This window comes from Oncorhynchus keta, chromosome 1 (genome assembly GCF_023373465.1).
Source record: "Oncorhynchus keta strain PuntledgeMale-10-30-2019 chromosome 1, Oket_V2, whole genome shotgun sequence".
Classification (NCBI taxonomy): Eukaryota; Metazoa; Chordata; class Actinopteri; order Salmoniformes; family Salmonidae; genus Oncorhynchus; species Oncorhynchus keta.
This window is the reverse complement of record NC_068421.1, coordinates 23,459,865-23,476,330: the sequence shown is the minus strand read 5'-3', so window position 1 is coordinate 23,476,330 and position 16,466 is coordinate 23,459,865. Positions and strand designations below refer to the sequence as shown.

General features: G+C 44.1%; 1 protein-coding gene across 5 annotated transcripts in view; it reads right to left on the bottom strand.

The window, feature by feature from the left end:
- LOC118396535 (galactosylgalactosylxylosylprotein 3-beta-glucuronosyltransferase 1) overlaps window positions 1–16,466 on the bottom strand; it is a 122,357-nt gene that overhangs the window by 41,387 nt on the left and 64,504 nt on the right. The gene's annotated exons all lie outside the window — the stretch shown is intronic.

The following is a 16,466-nucleotide window of genomic DNA, read 5'->3' as shown; positions in this document are numbered from 1 at the left end:
CTTGACTCAAGGTCCTCCAATGGCAGGAGAACAACATACACTGTTACTACTCATTGACGTATAATATTTCTCATTCAAATTCTGATACTCATAAATACAACGTTGCTAACACAGCACACAGCACTCAGTGGAGATGGTCATCTTTGTGGCTTTCCTAAGCTTTCAAATCTTGGTGAACAGTGACAACCTGTTGGTGGTACTTCCACTATGGTCCTCTTCATCTCGGCTGACCACCTTTTTTGTCCCTCCAGTGTCTCTGACACCACTGTAAATAGGCTAACAGAGCCTGCTCGTGAAGGGGATGAAGAAGACTGACACCCATGGTGACCCCTGAACTTTTTGTATATAAACCTAATTCCAAACATTGATGATATCAGACTACGAAGGGAAGCACAGCCACAGGCTGCCCATTGACACAAGCCTACCAGATGAGCTAAATTACTTCTATGCTCGCTTTGAGGCAAGTAACACTGAAACATGCATGAGAGCATCAACTGTTCCGGACGACTGTGGGATCACACTGTCCATGGCCGATGTGAGTAAGACCTTTAAAAAGGTCAACATTCACAAGGCCGCAGGGCCAGATGGATTACCAGGACGTGTACTCCAAGCATGCGCTAACCAACTAACAAATGTCTTCATTTTCAACCTGTCCCTGACTTAGTCTGTAATACCAAAATGTTTCAAGCAGAACACCATAGTCCGTGTGAACAAGAACACTAAGGTAACCTGCCTAAATGACTACTGACCCGTAACACGCACGTCTGCAGCCATGAGGTGTTTTAAAAGGCTGGTAATGGCTCACATCAACACCATTATTCCAGAAACCCTAGACCCACTCCAATTTGCATACCGCCACAACAGATCCACAGATGCCACCTGGAGAAAAGGAACACTTATGTGAGAATGCTGTTCATTGACTACAGCTCAGTGTTCAACACCATAGTGTCCTCAAAGCTAATCACTAAGTTAAGGACCCTAGGACTAAACACCTCCCTCTGCAACTGGATCCTGGACTTCCTGACGGGCCACCCACAGGTGGTAAGGGTAGGTAATAACACATCCGCCACTCTACTCCTCAATACGGGGGCTCCTCAGGGCTGCATGCTTAGTCCCCTCCTGTTCACTTATGACTGCATGGACAGGCACGACTCCAACACCATCATTAAGTTTGCCGATGACACAACGGTGCCTGATCACTGATAATGATGAGACAGCCTATAGGGAGGAGGTCAGAGACCTGGCCATGTGGTGCGAGGACAACAACATATCCCTCAACGTAAACAAGACAAAGGAGATGATTGTGGACTACAGGAAAATGAGGACCAAGCATGCCCCCATTCTCATTGACCAAGCTGTAGTGGACCAGGTTTAGAGCTTCCTTGGTGTTCACATCACCAACAAACTACCATGGTCCAAACACACCAAGACAGTCTTGAAGAGGGCACGACAAAGCCTATTCCCCCTCAGGAGACTGAAAAGATTTGGCATTGGTCCTCAGATCCTCATAAAGTTTGACAGCTGCTCCATCAAGAGCATCCTGACTGATTGCATGGTATAGCAACTGCTCGGCCTCCAACAGCAAGGCACTACAGAGGGTAGTGCGTACGGCCCAGTACATCACTGTGGCCAAGCGTCTTGCCATCCAGGTCCTCTATACCAGGTGGTGTCAGAGGAAGGCCCTAAAAATTGTCAAAGACTCCAGCCACCCTAGTCATAGTCTGTTCTTTCTGCTACCGCACGGCAAGCGGTACCAAATCTACGCGCCAAATCTATGTCCAAAAGACTTCTTAACAGATTCTACCCCAAGCCACAAGACTCCTGAACAGCTTATCAAATGGCTACCCAGACTATTTGCATTGCCATCCCCCTTCCCCTCTTTTACGCTGCTGCTAATCTCTGTTTATTATCTATGCATAGTCACTTTAACTCTACTGACATGTACATATTACCTCAATTACCTCAACTAACCTGTGTCCTCGCACATTGACTCTATACCGGTACCCCTTATATATAGCCTCGCTATTGTTATTTTTCTGCTGCTCTTTAATTATTTGTTACTGTTATATTGAATGTTTTACTTATCTAGTTTTTACTAAACACTTTTTTTTCTTCGAGCTGCATTGTTGGTTAAGGGCTTGTAAGTAAGCATTTCACTGTTGTATTTGGCGCTTTAGACAAATAATTTGATTGGATCAGTGGCCAACTCAGATGACAGAAAATGAATGAGACTCAATAGCCCTATATGATACAAGAACATTCTAAATAGGTTTCTTCTGCAAGACCATTTTGATTCACACGGATCTGTGAGCTTGTTTTTGTAATTTTGGAGAAAATCCATGACTTCAAACATTGTCTGGAAGTGTAGCTGGTATTAGCCCATGGGGTCCACTCCATTTTAATTCAGACTCTACCTGATGTGGATGCAGGGAGCGGTCTAGAGGACAAAGCTTTCTGGCCCTGGGCAAAATGAACACCAACCTCACAGAACTCTAGGACGGAAGACTGTGTGATCCTGCACACAGGTCTATCTCAAATAGTCACTTCCTCTCATAATCACCATGGTAACCACTTTTAAACTTTGAAGGGCATGGTCTCTGGAGGCTTGTGGACGATTTCCTCAGCCCCTGTCTTCAGAAAGTGCACACAGATAATCCTGCCCTTCTCAAAGCTGCTCATGCGGATCGAACCTCGCTCTGTATGGAACAGTCACACAAGCCTTGTAAGGCATACGGACACACTTAATATCATCGGATTTCAAAGGAGAGAGCCTATGGACCAGATTGCATATTGTAGGAGTTTATTCAGCAAGTAACAAAATGCGACGGTGAAGAATAACAAAGGCTGACGTCTATTGAATCTCTGATGCAGGGGTAAAGTGATGTTTGAGATAATGATAGGGGTGGCCCATGCTGAAGACATCTGTCATTCAAGTGAATTTTGGTGGGTTTGTAATGAAAGATAATTCATTGCGCCTTTGAGCACCATCTCTATTATTAATTCAGGCATGCCAATGCTGAGTAAATGCTTCTTTACTCTCTCATAAATGGTCGATATTAATAATGCACAAAGGGCCAAGTTCAGCATTAGTCTTTGAAAAGTTCTTGCATTGGCAAAATGTAAAGGTTTCATTAGAATATTAGCCACCTCATCTCTTTCTCCTCTCCCCTGCCCGTAAGGGAAAGCCGGCGCGGTCTGGATCTGACAGCTCTTCTGATGGAATGATCTCAACTTTCAGTGGTAATTGGAGGTGCTGTGGGGTTGGGTTTCTGTGGTAGGGCGGGAGGTAGCGGCTTGATCGATCCCTAGGATGGCTGAAGGTAGGCACCAGGCAGCTTGTCTTCCACCATTTCTATCTGTGGAGGTTAGGAGAGAGGCACCAATATTGCTGTCCTCTCACACACTGGACAATCACCCAAGTTGAGGGTTGCCTCTGCTCAGAGCCTAAGCTACACACGGACCCATCTAATTAAATTAAATCATAATTAACCATTTAGTTGGATGGAAGCAGGTTCTAATTATCTCATTTAAGGATGCTTTTAATTGTTACTTGTACATTATAGAACTTAAATCACATTAGCGCCTCACTTGAAATGCCTATGGTTTATAACCTAATGTCATAATTCTGATGGCATTTTAGGAATGTTAAGTGTATGATGCAAGATTGTTTGTACACCGTATTCTGCTCTACATGACAGTTTAAAGAGTGATCACGCTGTGTTTCCTGTCTTCATTAAGCCTGTGACAAACAGCCTCCTGTTTGTTCCTTGCCTTGTTAATGATTTACTGAAGAAAATAAGAAATCTGTGGTGAGCTCCCCGACCAGGCCAGCCGTGGTTGCCATGGTGACATGCTAACTCTCCCCGTCATCTTTACGCTGTCATTGGGAATGCTTCTCAGCCAGAGGTTTAACCACAACAACCATTTACTCTCTAACTGATTGTCTTCACCATCACCGGACCCCCCCATGTTAGCTTATGGCAGATAGGAAAGGCAGAGGCTAACAGCACTGTTTTCATGTGTGGAAATCCAAAAGGACAATGCCTCTAATCTCTGAGGAGTCTCTTTCCCTGGCACCTCATGAAATGCCATTTGGTTTTGAGATGTCCAGTGATTGCTTACAGGCAGAGATAATCTCACTTTATACACTCTGGATAATTGGAACAGTGAGGATCTGATTGAGGGCAGACCCATTCAGAGGACGAGCACATTCGTCATTTATGGCCACTATGTAAAAGAAAAACAATGTACTACCCATGTCTAGTTTCCCTACCATGCCTTGGGCTGTGTTACTCATATACCGCACATTACAGCATCTGTATAGAATACACAATCATATCATGGAGAATTCTGAATTGGAGAAACGATGAGGTGAATACTAAAAGTCCAATGCATGCCTCTCATGCACATTCATGTTGATGCCCATATTCATACTCAAAGGACAGTGGAAGCAACTTGGTTTGTCTGATGATATTTCCTCCACTTTATGAGCACTTGTCAGTGTTGTTAGGTCCAGACCTAAGACCATTAATATGTGAAAATAAATCAATTTATCTGCCGCTCACCATGCCAGAATCTTCTAAAACTCCCGGATTAGAGAGAGGCTGCTATTAAACCTCCCCGGCTGTGGGCACAGCGATAGCAGGGAGAGAGGTAGGCAAGCAGTGAGGCAGGCAGGGAGGGAGAGAGGCAGGCAGGCAGGCAGGAAGGCAGGCAGGCAGGGATAGCTTGGTATTAGCTTCACCAAACCCGGTCCCTTCAGGAGGTTGGCAAGCAGTCAGGCCATGGCTCTAACCACCCCCCCCTTCCCTGCTCTCCTCTCTCACCCAGTCCTCCTCAGAGTGGGCTCAGGTTGTGCCAAAGACAGAGGACAGGAGAAGGTTGTGGCATTACAGCAATCTCCTCTCACTACACACGCGTACGCACACACACACACCGCTTCCCTTCCTCGTCTCCTCTTCTGTAAAAAGATTTGCCGATCTGTGCATTGAAATCCAAGCCCAAGGCAGAACAATAGATCTGTACAGGAATAACACAGCCCGAACACAGCCCGAAGGTGGTGTGTAAATTAGACAGGATCCTACTGCAGATCCTCCCTAGGGTGTAAATAAATACTGGCCCCTGGATGTACTGGAAGCAGTGCTCGCTTTAGGAAGAAGGTGCACCACTCTTGAACATTATATAAAATGAATACATTGACAGTAACGCCAACAAAATATCTGCTAAACACATAGATTGCAACAGCCTCAAGTATGCGGCACAATGACCATTCAGCCTTTCAACCTTCTGCGTGGCAGATTTGATTTCTCTATAAAAACCAAAGACTGTCATCAATGTTTTCAGTGCCATTAAAGTAATAGCCCTCTCAAATCCAAAGTGAAGTAAAGCAAAGTGGTTCCTCAGGATGCCTGACTCCAGGGAGGAAGGTATTGTCATTGCTAGTAGACTAGCAGTGCACTGCAGAGCCAGAGCCTGACCTTTCAGTCTATCCGTTTCATCTGCTACAGCTGTCACTCAAACTCTCAGGTTCATTCGGTAGCTGCAGGGGGTTCAATTAATCCTGGCAAAATGGGAGAGGGGTTCATTTTCACCCTTGGAGAGTAGGTTACAGCTATTCTGGTTACTTGGCTATTTTCCCTCTGCATGTTTGTCCCAAGGCGCAATGCAGCCAGAATAGCAAGAGCCTTCAGCAGCATCGTCACCAGCCACATTCAAAGGGACTCCGGGGGTGATGACATGATCTGTGCTTCTGGAAGCCCAGTCCCCTGCCAGTCGGGAATGTTTATGAGGGTACCATTATTGGCTTCAATAATAGACCTTTGGAAACAATGAGAAATGGCATTGTGAAATATGCATCACTTTATCATCCCTAATTAGTCCTTCACAGCACAGCATTCAATTATCATTTGAGATAGCAGGCCTCTCCTGAACAATGTTTTACTATGTGTTGAGAGAGTTTGTGGTCGACAGAACATAACTTACTGTCATGCAAAATGCATGGCCATTGGCCAAAATCACACTCAGTTTGAAGCAACTGAAGACACGTTATGTCTCTGTCTGATATGGATTATGACTTGGGTTGTCTTAAAGTACACTTTTAGCTATATTATTCAAAACTTCATATCAGCCAATCCCACCCACAATGATCAACACCTCCACATCACTCCCTGACAATCTAAATATGTCAAGGGAGAGCTGTTTTAACTCTGTTCTTCTCCTTTTAGAATCATTACAGCCCTTATTCAATTGGATGTTTGATTTTCTTCAAGGAGCTCCTTTTTAATGTTTTATCATATTTATATAACCACATTGGGAGAAGTATTTCTGTGGCTTTTAATGAGGTACAGGCTTGTCAATTATTTCCTGATGATTTCTCTCACGTGCATAATGTGGTTTGTATGTACTGTACAGTCTAGCTAGCACATTACATTACGCCAGTGAACACATCCCACAACAATGTGATCTTTAATCACGTATCATATTACATGTTTCCTTCCACAGCTGTGAACCAACGGCAATCTGGGCACGTCTGCGGCTCCAGACACAGTCAACCACAACAATGAGAAAATCCCTTTTACATGCTCCAGCAATTGAATTCAACGTGAGTTGAAATTATATGCTGCCTCTCTCGGAGGTACCCCACTGGACGCCTTAAAAGGTAATATACCTTCTGCCACAGAGTGCAATCACATGGTTCACACCCTGACTCTGGATAATAAGATGGGCTTGGGGAAATAAGAGAAGCTGCACTTGCCGTAAAACAGAGGCTTAAGTAATCTCCCTGAGATGAGACACATTAAAAAGAACACTGTGTTGGATCAGTGGTCTAGCATACCGTGAACATCCTGCCAGTGTTGGGATAAAGACGTGGTTGGCGGTTACCTCTCAGCAGTAGTTGACAAGCTGTGCTGCTTAAAAAATATGAGTAAAAAGACTCCTACACCAGCTTTAAATATAACAGAGATGCTTTATGTAAGGATGAGTAACTTGAAAGCTACTAACATCAGCGTATTTCAGGATATAGTAATACTCTTCTCTCAGACTCATGTTAAAAACAACGTCCATTTGATTTACACAGCATCCTCTTTTGGGATGGGGAGACTTGAGTGTGCTGTGTGAGTGGACATAATGCACTTTTCTCACTGCTCAGCTCTCCACTGACAGGCCCAATCAGGTCGGAGATGAATGACAAGGCATTCACCCCTGTTTGTCTGTATGTCTGTCATCAGCAGTGTTGACTGAGAGCCTTCTACGAATAGTTCAGTCAGTGCTGTTCTGGTAGACACAGTACTTCACGTTCTCCTGGGGATCTGATGACTACTTGGTCCCTGTCATCCCCCACAGACTACTAGTCTGCCGGCCTGGAACAGTACTGACTTGGCATGACTGTAGATGGCCTAGGAACTAAAGTCACGCCGGGAGTAGTCCACACACTTAATCTTGATTTGATACAGTTGATACACAGGAACTACAAATAACAAATTAATCGACTGAGGAAATTCTAAAATTCACTTTCTGGTGGGGGGATAAATATTCAGCTGATAGCTGAATCAACAGAGAGTCTATGGACTGAACTTGTGGATAATATCTGATCGTTTATATCACTCTGATTCCTTTAGGACCTTGTCCTCCCTGTGTCCCTCAGGCTCTATTTCTCCCATGTCTGTCTCTACTGTTTATCTCTTGGAGCCTCTCAGCAGAAGTCAATCTATCCTAATCAGGCTCCTGCCTCGTCTCCTGTCCACCCTTCCAGGCACTTCTTATAGCATTAACATGGGTGTTATTGTCAGGGCCTGGGACTGAGCACTCATGCCATGGACACCCAGGCTCAAAGTGTTCAGGCCCAGTAGAGACGCTCTCTTTTGGGCTCCAAATGATTATTCCTGTGCCAGCTCCCTGGAGAGCCTGGGGAAATGAATCTGTGTCTGTTTCTTGTTGCCTCTCTCTCTCCACGTTACAGCACAGCACTGATGTTTTAGTTTAGCTGTTCATGAGAAGCCTCCCTCTGACAAGACTAGCAGGTTGAGCTTTTCTGCCTCTGAGCAGACCCACAGTCTAATTGCCATCAGTTTGAGAGAAAGAGACCCTAATGAAGGAGAGACGTGCCCACGTAGCAGATCACATTACTGACACACTGAGAGAGAATGGTGGCTAATTGCCGAATGGAGGAAAAATGCCATTGCTTAGAAAGTTCAGATTTTTTTAATGAAGCAATGGACTACAGATGTTGCAAAGAGTATAATGTTACAATCATTTGGTGGGTGCTTATATTTGTCCTGTTTCATTGAAATGTGTTTTTAAAATTTCCCAATGCCCTCTGAGACAGGTCACGGCCAATTAGCGTTAAGTGCCTTGCTTAATGGTACGTCAATGGATTTTTTCACCTTCTCGGCTTGAGGATTCAAACTAGCGACCTTTACGTTACTGGCCAAATGCTCTAACTGCTAGGCTACCTGCCGCCCAATGCCTAGCCTACTGAACATTGATGTGGGACCACAAGATGATTATCTGACTGACCTAGCTAAACTGCACAAAATGTCACAGGAATAAATATGTGAAATGTAGTGTACATGTTCACCTGTTTGTGTATTTAATAGGATATAGAGAGTGCAGGTCATTCACACTGTTTGTACGTATTGGGAGTGGCCCCTATTTGAAGGTTGACCTGTCACAGGGAGACGGCATGTTCACTGGAGCTCCCTGATGACACTCAACCATGTGTTGCATTCGCTCAATGCAAAAAAAGAGGGACTTCCTGGAATGAGTGATGGGATGTCAGTAGATATGTGGGCTAGAACTCTCCACACGCTGTTAGAGAATGGATGCCCTTCCCGCCACTGGCGCACATTGACAGGAGGACACAGCTGCCTCCAGCACTCTTGTTTATCAGCTCACCTAGGGATTGCAGCACACACACACACATGTACACACACACACTCCTCACCATTGTGTGCCCCATCAGCCTCCCTATGCTCAGAACAGTCAATATTGTGTGCAGGGTTTCCTTCACCTCTGTATTTTTCTGCAGGTAAGCAGTGCACACCTCCTAATGTGGCACCGCAACACCTCCTTGCAAGACACACTCATGCCTGCCAAGCTCCCAACCTCAAGGGTAGCGAGAGGTGCAGGAACATCGCCATACAAGGCAGAGATCATGTGCTGTACTGTATCTCTCTGCTGTTTTCAAACATGCTTGTCTGCTTGATTTAGAATGTGTTTGTCTGCTTGATTTAAAATGTATTTGTCTGCTTGATTTAGAATGTGTTTTTCTGCTTGATGTAGAATGTGTTTGTCTGCTTGATTTACAATGTGTTGTCTGTTTGATGTACAATGTGTTTGTCTGCTTCATGTAGAATGTGTTTAAAAAAATCAAAATAAATTATGAATATTTAAAACATACAATATACATGCAGTGAAGCTGCTCAACAACTACACCACAGTAGTCATCTAACAGACTCACATCTAGAGCGACACACAGAAGCAGCCAGCATCAACGCCCTGTTCAAGGGCACGTCGACAGATCTCCCACAAGATATCAAACGGGGAGCCGAACCAGCGATCTATTAGCCATGGGCCCAACCTCCCAACCGCCAGGCCACCAGCACTCCAAGACCCCCCACTCCCACAGTCCCCCCCCCCACAAAAATACAATAAATTATTCCATTGCCCACCCCAATGACCCCCCCATGCACCAACAACCAACAAAATTAACAAAAGGGAAAGACAAAGGAAAACAGAAAACAACAATGCAAAAAACAAAGGACAACAAAAATCATAACAGCAAGGCCAACTGAATATGTTTGAGTGCATGTATTGCACTATTTACATTTGTGTGTCCGTCCACGTACAGTGGTTGCTCAACTAAAAGTTTTGAGATCATGCTGCGGAATTTAGAGGTCATTTGTGGTTTAGCACGATACCCTGTGTCACTACTTCATTGCTCCAGACCAGCGCAAGAGGGAGTTAGAGCACTGATTATGCTTACTGGAAAATACTCTTTCAAAATGAATGGAAGAGAAAAGTGGAACGGGGGAAAGACAGCATTCAGATGTCAAGACAGCGCTGCTCTGAGACAAGCATGGGGACTGGTCTTGATAAATAAATGCTATTTTTGTTTTCATAGAATTTCCATTTGGTTGTTGGTTAGACTACAGTTAGGGTGTGGAAATGTTAGGATTATTTTTCTTTTACTGTAGTACTGTAGCTTACTCCCGACCGGTTACGCTGTACAGCGCCATTATGGGCTATTAGCAGGACAATAGACTCTTGCCAAGAAGGAGGGTAGGGGGATAATTGTATCGTCAAATACATTTCTTAGTTAGGTTGGTTGTATCACAACTGGCCATGTTTTGGAGTCCCATAGGGCAGCGCACAATTGGCCCAGTGTCGTCCAGGTTTGGCCGGTGTAGGCAGTCATTGTAAATAAGAATTTGTTCTTAACTGATTTGCCTAGTTAAATAAAGGTCACGTTGTACAGCGCCATATTTTCCTAACAAAAACACTGAGGGTTTAGTTGTTCCTTTTTCTTGGAATAGAAACACCATAATATTAATCAAATTAAATTCTCTGGTACAGCCAATAACTTTCGGTTATTTGAAAAAGAAATAATCTTCAAAATATTGTGTATGTTTTCAAACACTTGTTTTTCACAAAGGCTATTTGCAGGACAATAGACACAATGTGGTCCCAAAAACACCTCTCTGACACAGGGTCCAGCATATCTCTTGCTGATGTCATTGAATGTCTCTGTTTAAGTAGTATTTTAGTATTTTGTTACTTTGTGCGAGTCAATTAATCAGCATTTTGTGGATGGGGTCTCCCGAGTGGCACAGCAGTCTAAAACACTGCATCGCAGTACAAACTGCGTTGCTACAGATGCTGGTTTGATACCCATGCCAGCCGCGACCGGGAGGCCCATGAGGTGGCGCACATTTGGCCCAGCATTGTCCGAATTTGGCCGGCCGGGCTGGTGGGCTTTTGGTTTCTCTCCCTCTTAAAACAGGGAGAGAAAACAAGCGTAGCAGGCTGTGAATTCTAGGATGGGCTATTAGCAGGACAGATTACAATCGCTCACTTTCGGTTATTTGAAAACAAAATAATCTCCAAAATATTGTTATTTTTTAAAGGACTTCAAAATGAGATCATGAACTCTGCAAACAATGTTTCCAGTCTGAGAATGAGAATGGTAAATGACTGTAATTAATACATTCATTCAATACATTAGAATACAACATAAGCCATCCATCCACCATTATGGGCTATTAGCTGGACAATAAACTCTTGCCAAGAAGGATGGTCGGGGGAGAATTGCATTGTTACGGATGAATGTTTTCAGTTGATGCCAAACAAGTTCAATCGGGTTTAAATCAGGAGACCTACATGTAGATATGAAAAACATATTTGTAGATATACTATAGGGCTACCGTAGGTGTTGTAGGTTTTTTATTGTTTTATTTTTGTGCTACCCATTACAGTGTTAGGACTGTAACCACCAGAGGACTTAAAAATGAGCCGGAGCTGAGAGGATCACAAGTTATTTTGGTTTCAGTGCATTTTCTTTTAAAAAGATGTATATAGCCTATCAATGTGTAGGCATACTGTGTCATAAAATCGATAATTGTGTACTAAAAACATGAATGTGTTTTTGCAGAGCATACAACCATGCCGACAACCATCTGTGCAGATCAGTGGACAAAGGGCTGGACAACGGGCCACACCCCAAAAAATGGATGGTTCCACAGAATACCAACTGGGATGGATCACGAGGCAAATGTGCCTTCTTCATCATCTTTATGCTTTCGTTAATAAAATAATGATACAAATACTCTCACCAGCTTTGATCTATGCCTGGGCCTGCAGGACACACATTTCTTTGTAGGTCAGACTAATCTTCGAAACTACAGAATGCTACAAAACAGATGGTTCATGTTCTGAAAAAATATGTATATTGGTCGTATTGGTCATGGCTCCTGAGTGGCGCAGCGGTTTAAGGCACTGCATCTCAGTGCAAGAGGCATCACTACAGGCCCTGGTTTGAATCCAAGCTGTATCACATCCTGCAGTGATTGGGAGTCCCATAGGGCGACGCACAATTGACCCGACGTCATCTGGGTTTTGCCTGGGATTTTTTCTTAAAAACTTCTTATGGATCAGTGTCTCATCAATGGGACAGTTGTTGGTCAATATGCATAATGCGATTAAACAAAAAAAATCTGTACATATAAGTGTCTTATATGGGCAGATATCTTAAATTCTTGTTAATCTAGCTGCATTATCCAATTTACAGTAGCTATTACATCGAAAAAATACCATGCTATTGTTTGAGGAGAGTGCACAACAACAAACCACTTTTTGTACTGACTTGCCTGAAAAATGACGCCGGAGGACGTGGCCGCCGTTTTACGGTCTCCTAACCAATTGTGCTATTATGTGTTTTTTTGGTGATATTTGTAAATTATTTTGTACATAATGTTTCTGCAACCATATCTTACGGCAGAAAAGAGCTTCTACATATCAGGACAGAGATCACTCACCTCAGATTAGATTAATATTTTTTCAACAACAACAACAACAGCAGCAAGCAGGACTCACACGATATCCTCCAAACACCCCACAGGGCAGACATCCCAATTATTTGCAAGAGGAAGCGACGCAGAGGAAGTAGAGCCGGATGCCTCGTCCGGACCCGCAGAAGGCAACTAGGAAAGCTGCCGTTACCGTCAATATTACTGATCACGAATATCCTACCAACGGGACATCAAAAACTGTAATATCCCATGTTTCACAGAATCGTGGCTGAATGACGACATGGATATTCAGCTAGTGGGATACACGCTGCACCGGCAAGATAGAACAGCACACTCCGGTAAGACCAGGGGGGCAGTCTGTGCATATCTGTAAACAACAGTTGGTGCACGAAATCTAAGGAGTCTCTAGATTTTGCTCGCCTGAAATAGAGTATATTGTGATAAATTTCAGGCCACACTACTTGCCTAGAGAGTTCTCAGCTATACTTTTTGTGGATGTTTATTTACCACCACCATCAGATGTGGGCACTAAGACCGCATTCAGTCAACTGTACAAGGAAATAAGCAAAGAGGAAACCATTCACCCAGAGCGGCGCTCCTAGTGGCCGGGGACTTTAATGCAGGGAAACTTAAATCAGTTCTACCAAATCTCTATCAACATGTTAAATGTGCAACCAGAGGGAAAGCAATTCTAGATGCACTCCACACACAGAGACGCATACAAAGCTCTCCCTCGCCCTCCATTTGATAAATCCGACCACAACTCTATCCTCCTGATTCCTGCTTACAAGCAAAAATGAAAGCAGGAAGCACCAGTGACTCGGTCTATAAAAAAATGGTCAGATGAAGCAGATGCTAAACTACAGGACTGTTTTGCTATCATAGACTGGAACATGTTCTGGGATTCTTCCGATGATATTGAGGAATACACCACATCAGTCACTGGCTTTATCAATAAGTGAATTGAGGACGTCGTCCCACGCAGTGACTGTACGTACTTACCCCAACCAGAAGCCATGGATTACAGGCAACATTCGCACAGACCTAAAGGGTAGAGCTGCCGCTTTCAGGGTGCGGGACTTTAACCCGGAAGATTACAAGAAATCCTGCTATGACCTGCGATGAACCATCAAACAGGCAAAGCGTCAATACAGGGCTAAGATTGAATCATACGACACCGGGTCCGATGCTCGTCGGATGTGGCAGGGCTTGTAAACTATTACAGACTACAAAGGGAAGCACAGCCGCGAGCTGCCCAGTGACACGAGCCTACCAGACGAGCTAAATCACTTCTATGCTCGCATCGAGGCAAGCAACACTGAGGCATGCATGAGAGCATCAGCTGTTCCGGATGACTGTGTGATCACGCTCTCCATAGCCGACGTGAGTAAGACGTTTAACAGGTCGACATACACAAGGCTGCGGGGCCAGATGGATTACCAGGACGTGTGCTCCGGGCATGTGCTGACCAACTGGCAGGTGTCTTCACTGACATTTTCAACATGTCCCTGACTGAGTCTGTAATACCAACATGCTTCAAGCAGACCACCATAGTCCCTGTGCCCATGAACACAAAGGCAACCTGCCTAAATGACTAAAGACCCGTAGCACTCACGTCTGTAGCCATGAAGTGCTATGAAAGGCTGGTAATGGCTCACATCAACACCATTACCCCAGAAACCCTAGACCCACTCCAATTTGCATACCACCCAAACAGATCCACAGATGATGCAATCTCGATTGCACTCCACACTGCCCTTTCCCACCTGGACAAAAGGAACACCTATATGAGAATGCTATTCATTGACTACAGCTCAGCGTTCAACACCATAGTACCCTCAAAGCTCATCACTAAGCTAAGGAACCTGGGACTAAACACCTCCCTCTGCTACTGGATACTGAACTTCCTGACGGGTCACCCCCAGGTGGTGAGGGTAGGTGGCAACACATCTGCCACACTGATCCTCAACACTGGAGCTCCCCAGAGGTATGTGCTTAGTCCCCTCCTGTACTCCCTGTTCACCCACGACTGCATGGCCAGGCACGAGTCCAACACCATCATTAAGTTTGCAGATGACACAACAGTGGTAGGCCTGATCACCGACAACGACGAGACAGCCTGTAGGGAGGAGGTCAGATACCTAGCCGGGTGGTGCCAGAATAACAACCTATCCCTCAACGTAACCAAGACTCAGGAAAAGGAGCACCGAGCACGTCCCCATTCTCATCGACGGGGCTGTAGTGGAGTAGGTTGAGAGCTTCAAATTCCTTGGTGTCCATATCAACAACAAACACACCAAGACAGTTGTGAAGAGGGCATGACAAAGCCTATTTCCCCTCAGGAAACTAAAAAGATTTGGCATGGGTCCTGAGATCCTCACAAGGTTCTACAGATGCAACATCGAGAGCATTCTGACCGGTTGCATCACTGCCTTGTATGGCAACAGCTCGGCATCTGACCAGAGGGTAGTGCGTACGGCTCAGTAGATCACTGGGGCCATGTTTCCTACCATCCAGGACCTCTACACCAGGCGGTGTCTGAGGAAGGCCCAAAAAATTGTCAAAAACCCCATCCACCCCAGTCATAGACTGTTCTCTCTACTACCGCATGGCAAGCGGTACCGGAGTGCCAAGTCCAGGATCAAAAGGCTTCTCAAAAGTTTTTACCCCCAAGCCATAAGACTTCTGAACAGGTAACCAATTGTTACCTACACTATTTACATTGTGTACCTCCCCCTAACCCTTCTTTTACGCTGCTGCTACTTTCTGTTTATCTTATATGCATAATCACTTTAACCATACATCCATGTACATACTATCTCAATTGGCCCGACCAACCAGTGCTCCCGCACATTGGCTAACTGGGCTATATGCATTGTGTCCCACCTCCCGCCAACCCCTCTATTGATGCTACTGCTACTCTCTGTTCATCATGTATTCATAATCACTTTAGTAATGTACACCTTAATATGACATTCCTGGGAGTGTGTAAACTTGTATTTGTTATATTTTGTGTGTTTTCAATAGTTATGTTCTTGAAAATGTATCAATTTACCTATTTGGCCACTTGGAGGCCACTTGGGTACATTTGGGAAAATCATGAAGGACACCTGGGTGACTTCATACTAAATGTCTTGAAGCTTGCTCATTCTTGAAGTTTTCAGTAAACCTTTGCACATACACTGTTGCCCTCTTGTGGACACCATCTAAATGACCTCCAGCTTCCTAGCTGAATGTTTGTCTTTTCTCTTGCATTTCAAAGATGATCGTACAAAACAAATGGTTGTCTTTTTCTTTGTATTTTATTTTAACAGATCTAATGTGTTATATTTTCCTACATCAGTTTCCTTTCAAATGGTTTAAATAATATGCACATCCTTGCTTCAATGCCTGAGTTAAAGGCAGTTAGATTTGGGTATGACATTTTAGGTGAAAAAAAAGGGACTGATCTTTACTGACTTGCCTAGTTAAATAAAGGTTAAATTATTATACATGTTACAATTTTGTAATGTGTTTTGTTTGGTAAATTGTTTTGTAAATATTCATTCACATTGGTGGTTCGTCTAAATAAACAATGAATTATTTAAATCAATATTGTCAATATTTTTATTATTAAAATATTGTTATATAATGGAGAGAGGGTGTACAGGGTTGATTGCCGCACCCCCTTAAGCCATTAGGCATGGCCGCATGGCGCACCCCCTTTCCCCAATATGCACGGCCACATGGCACACCCCCTTTCCCCATTTGACACGGCACGGCTGCATGGCTCACCCCCAATATCAAGGTGTGTATGGGCCTATTTATATAATGAATATGAATTTGATTAAATTATTAAATATTAAAGCATTCGAGTATAAGAATTGTGTGTGTTCAATTATTTGTGACATTGTGGCATTTAAAGCATATCGAAGTTGGAAGCAATAGTATTTGAAGCAA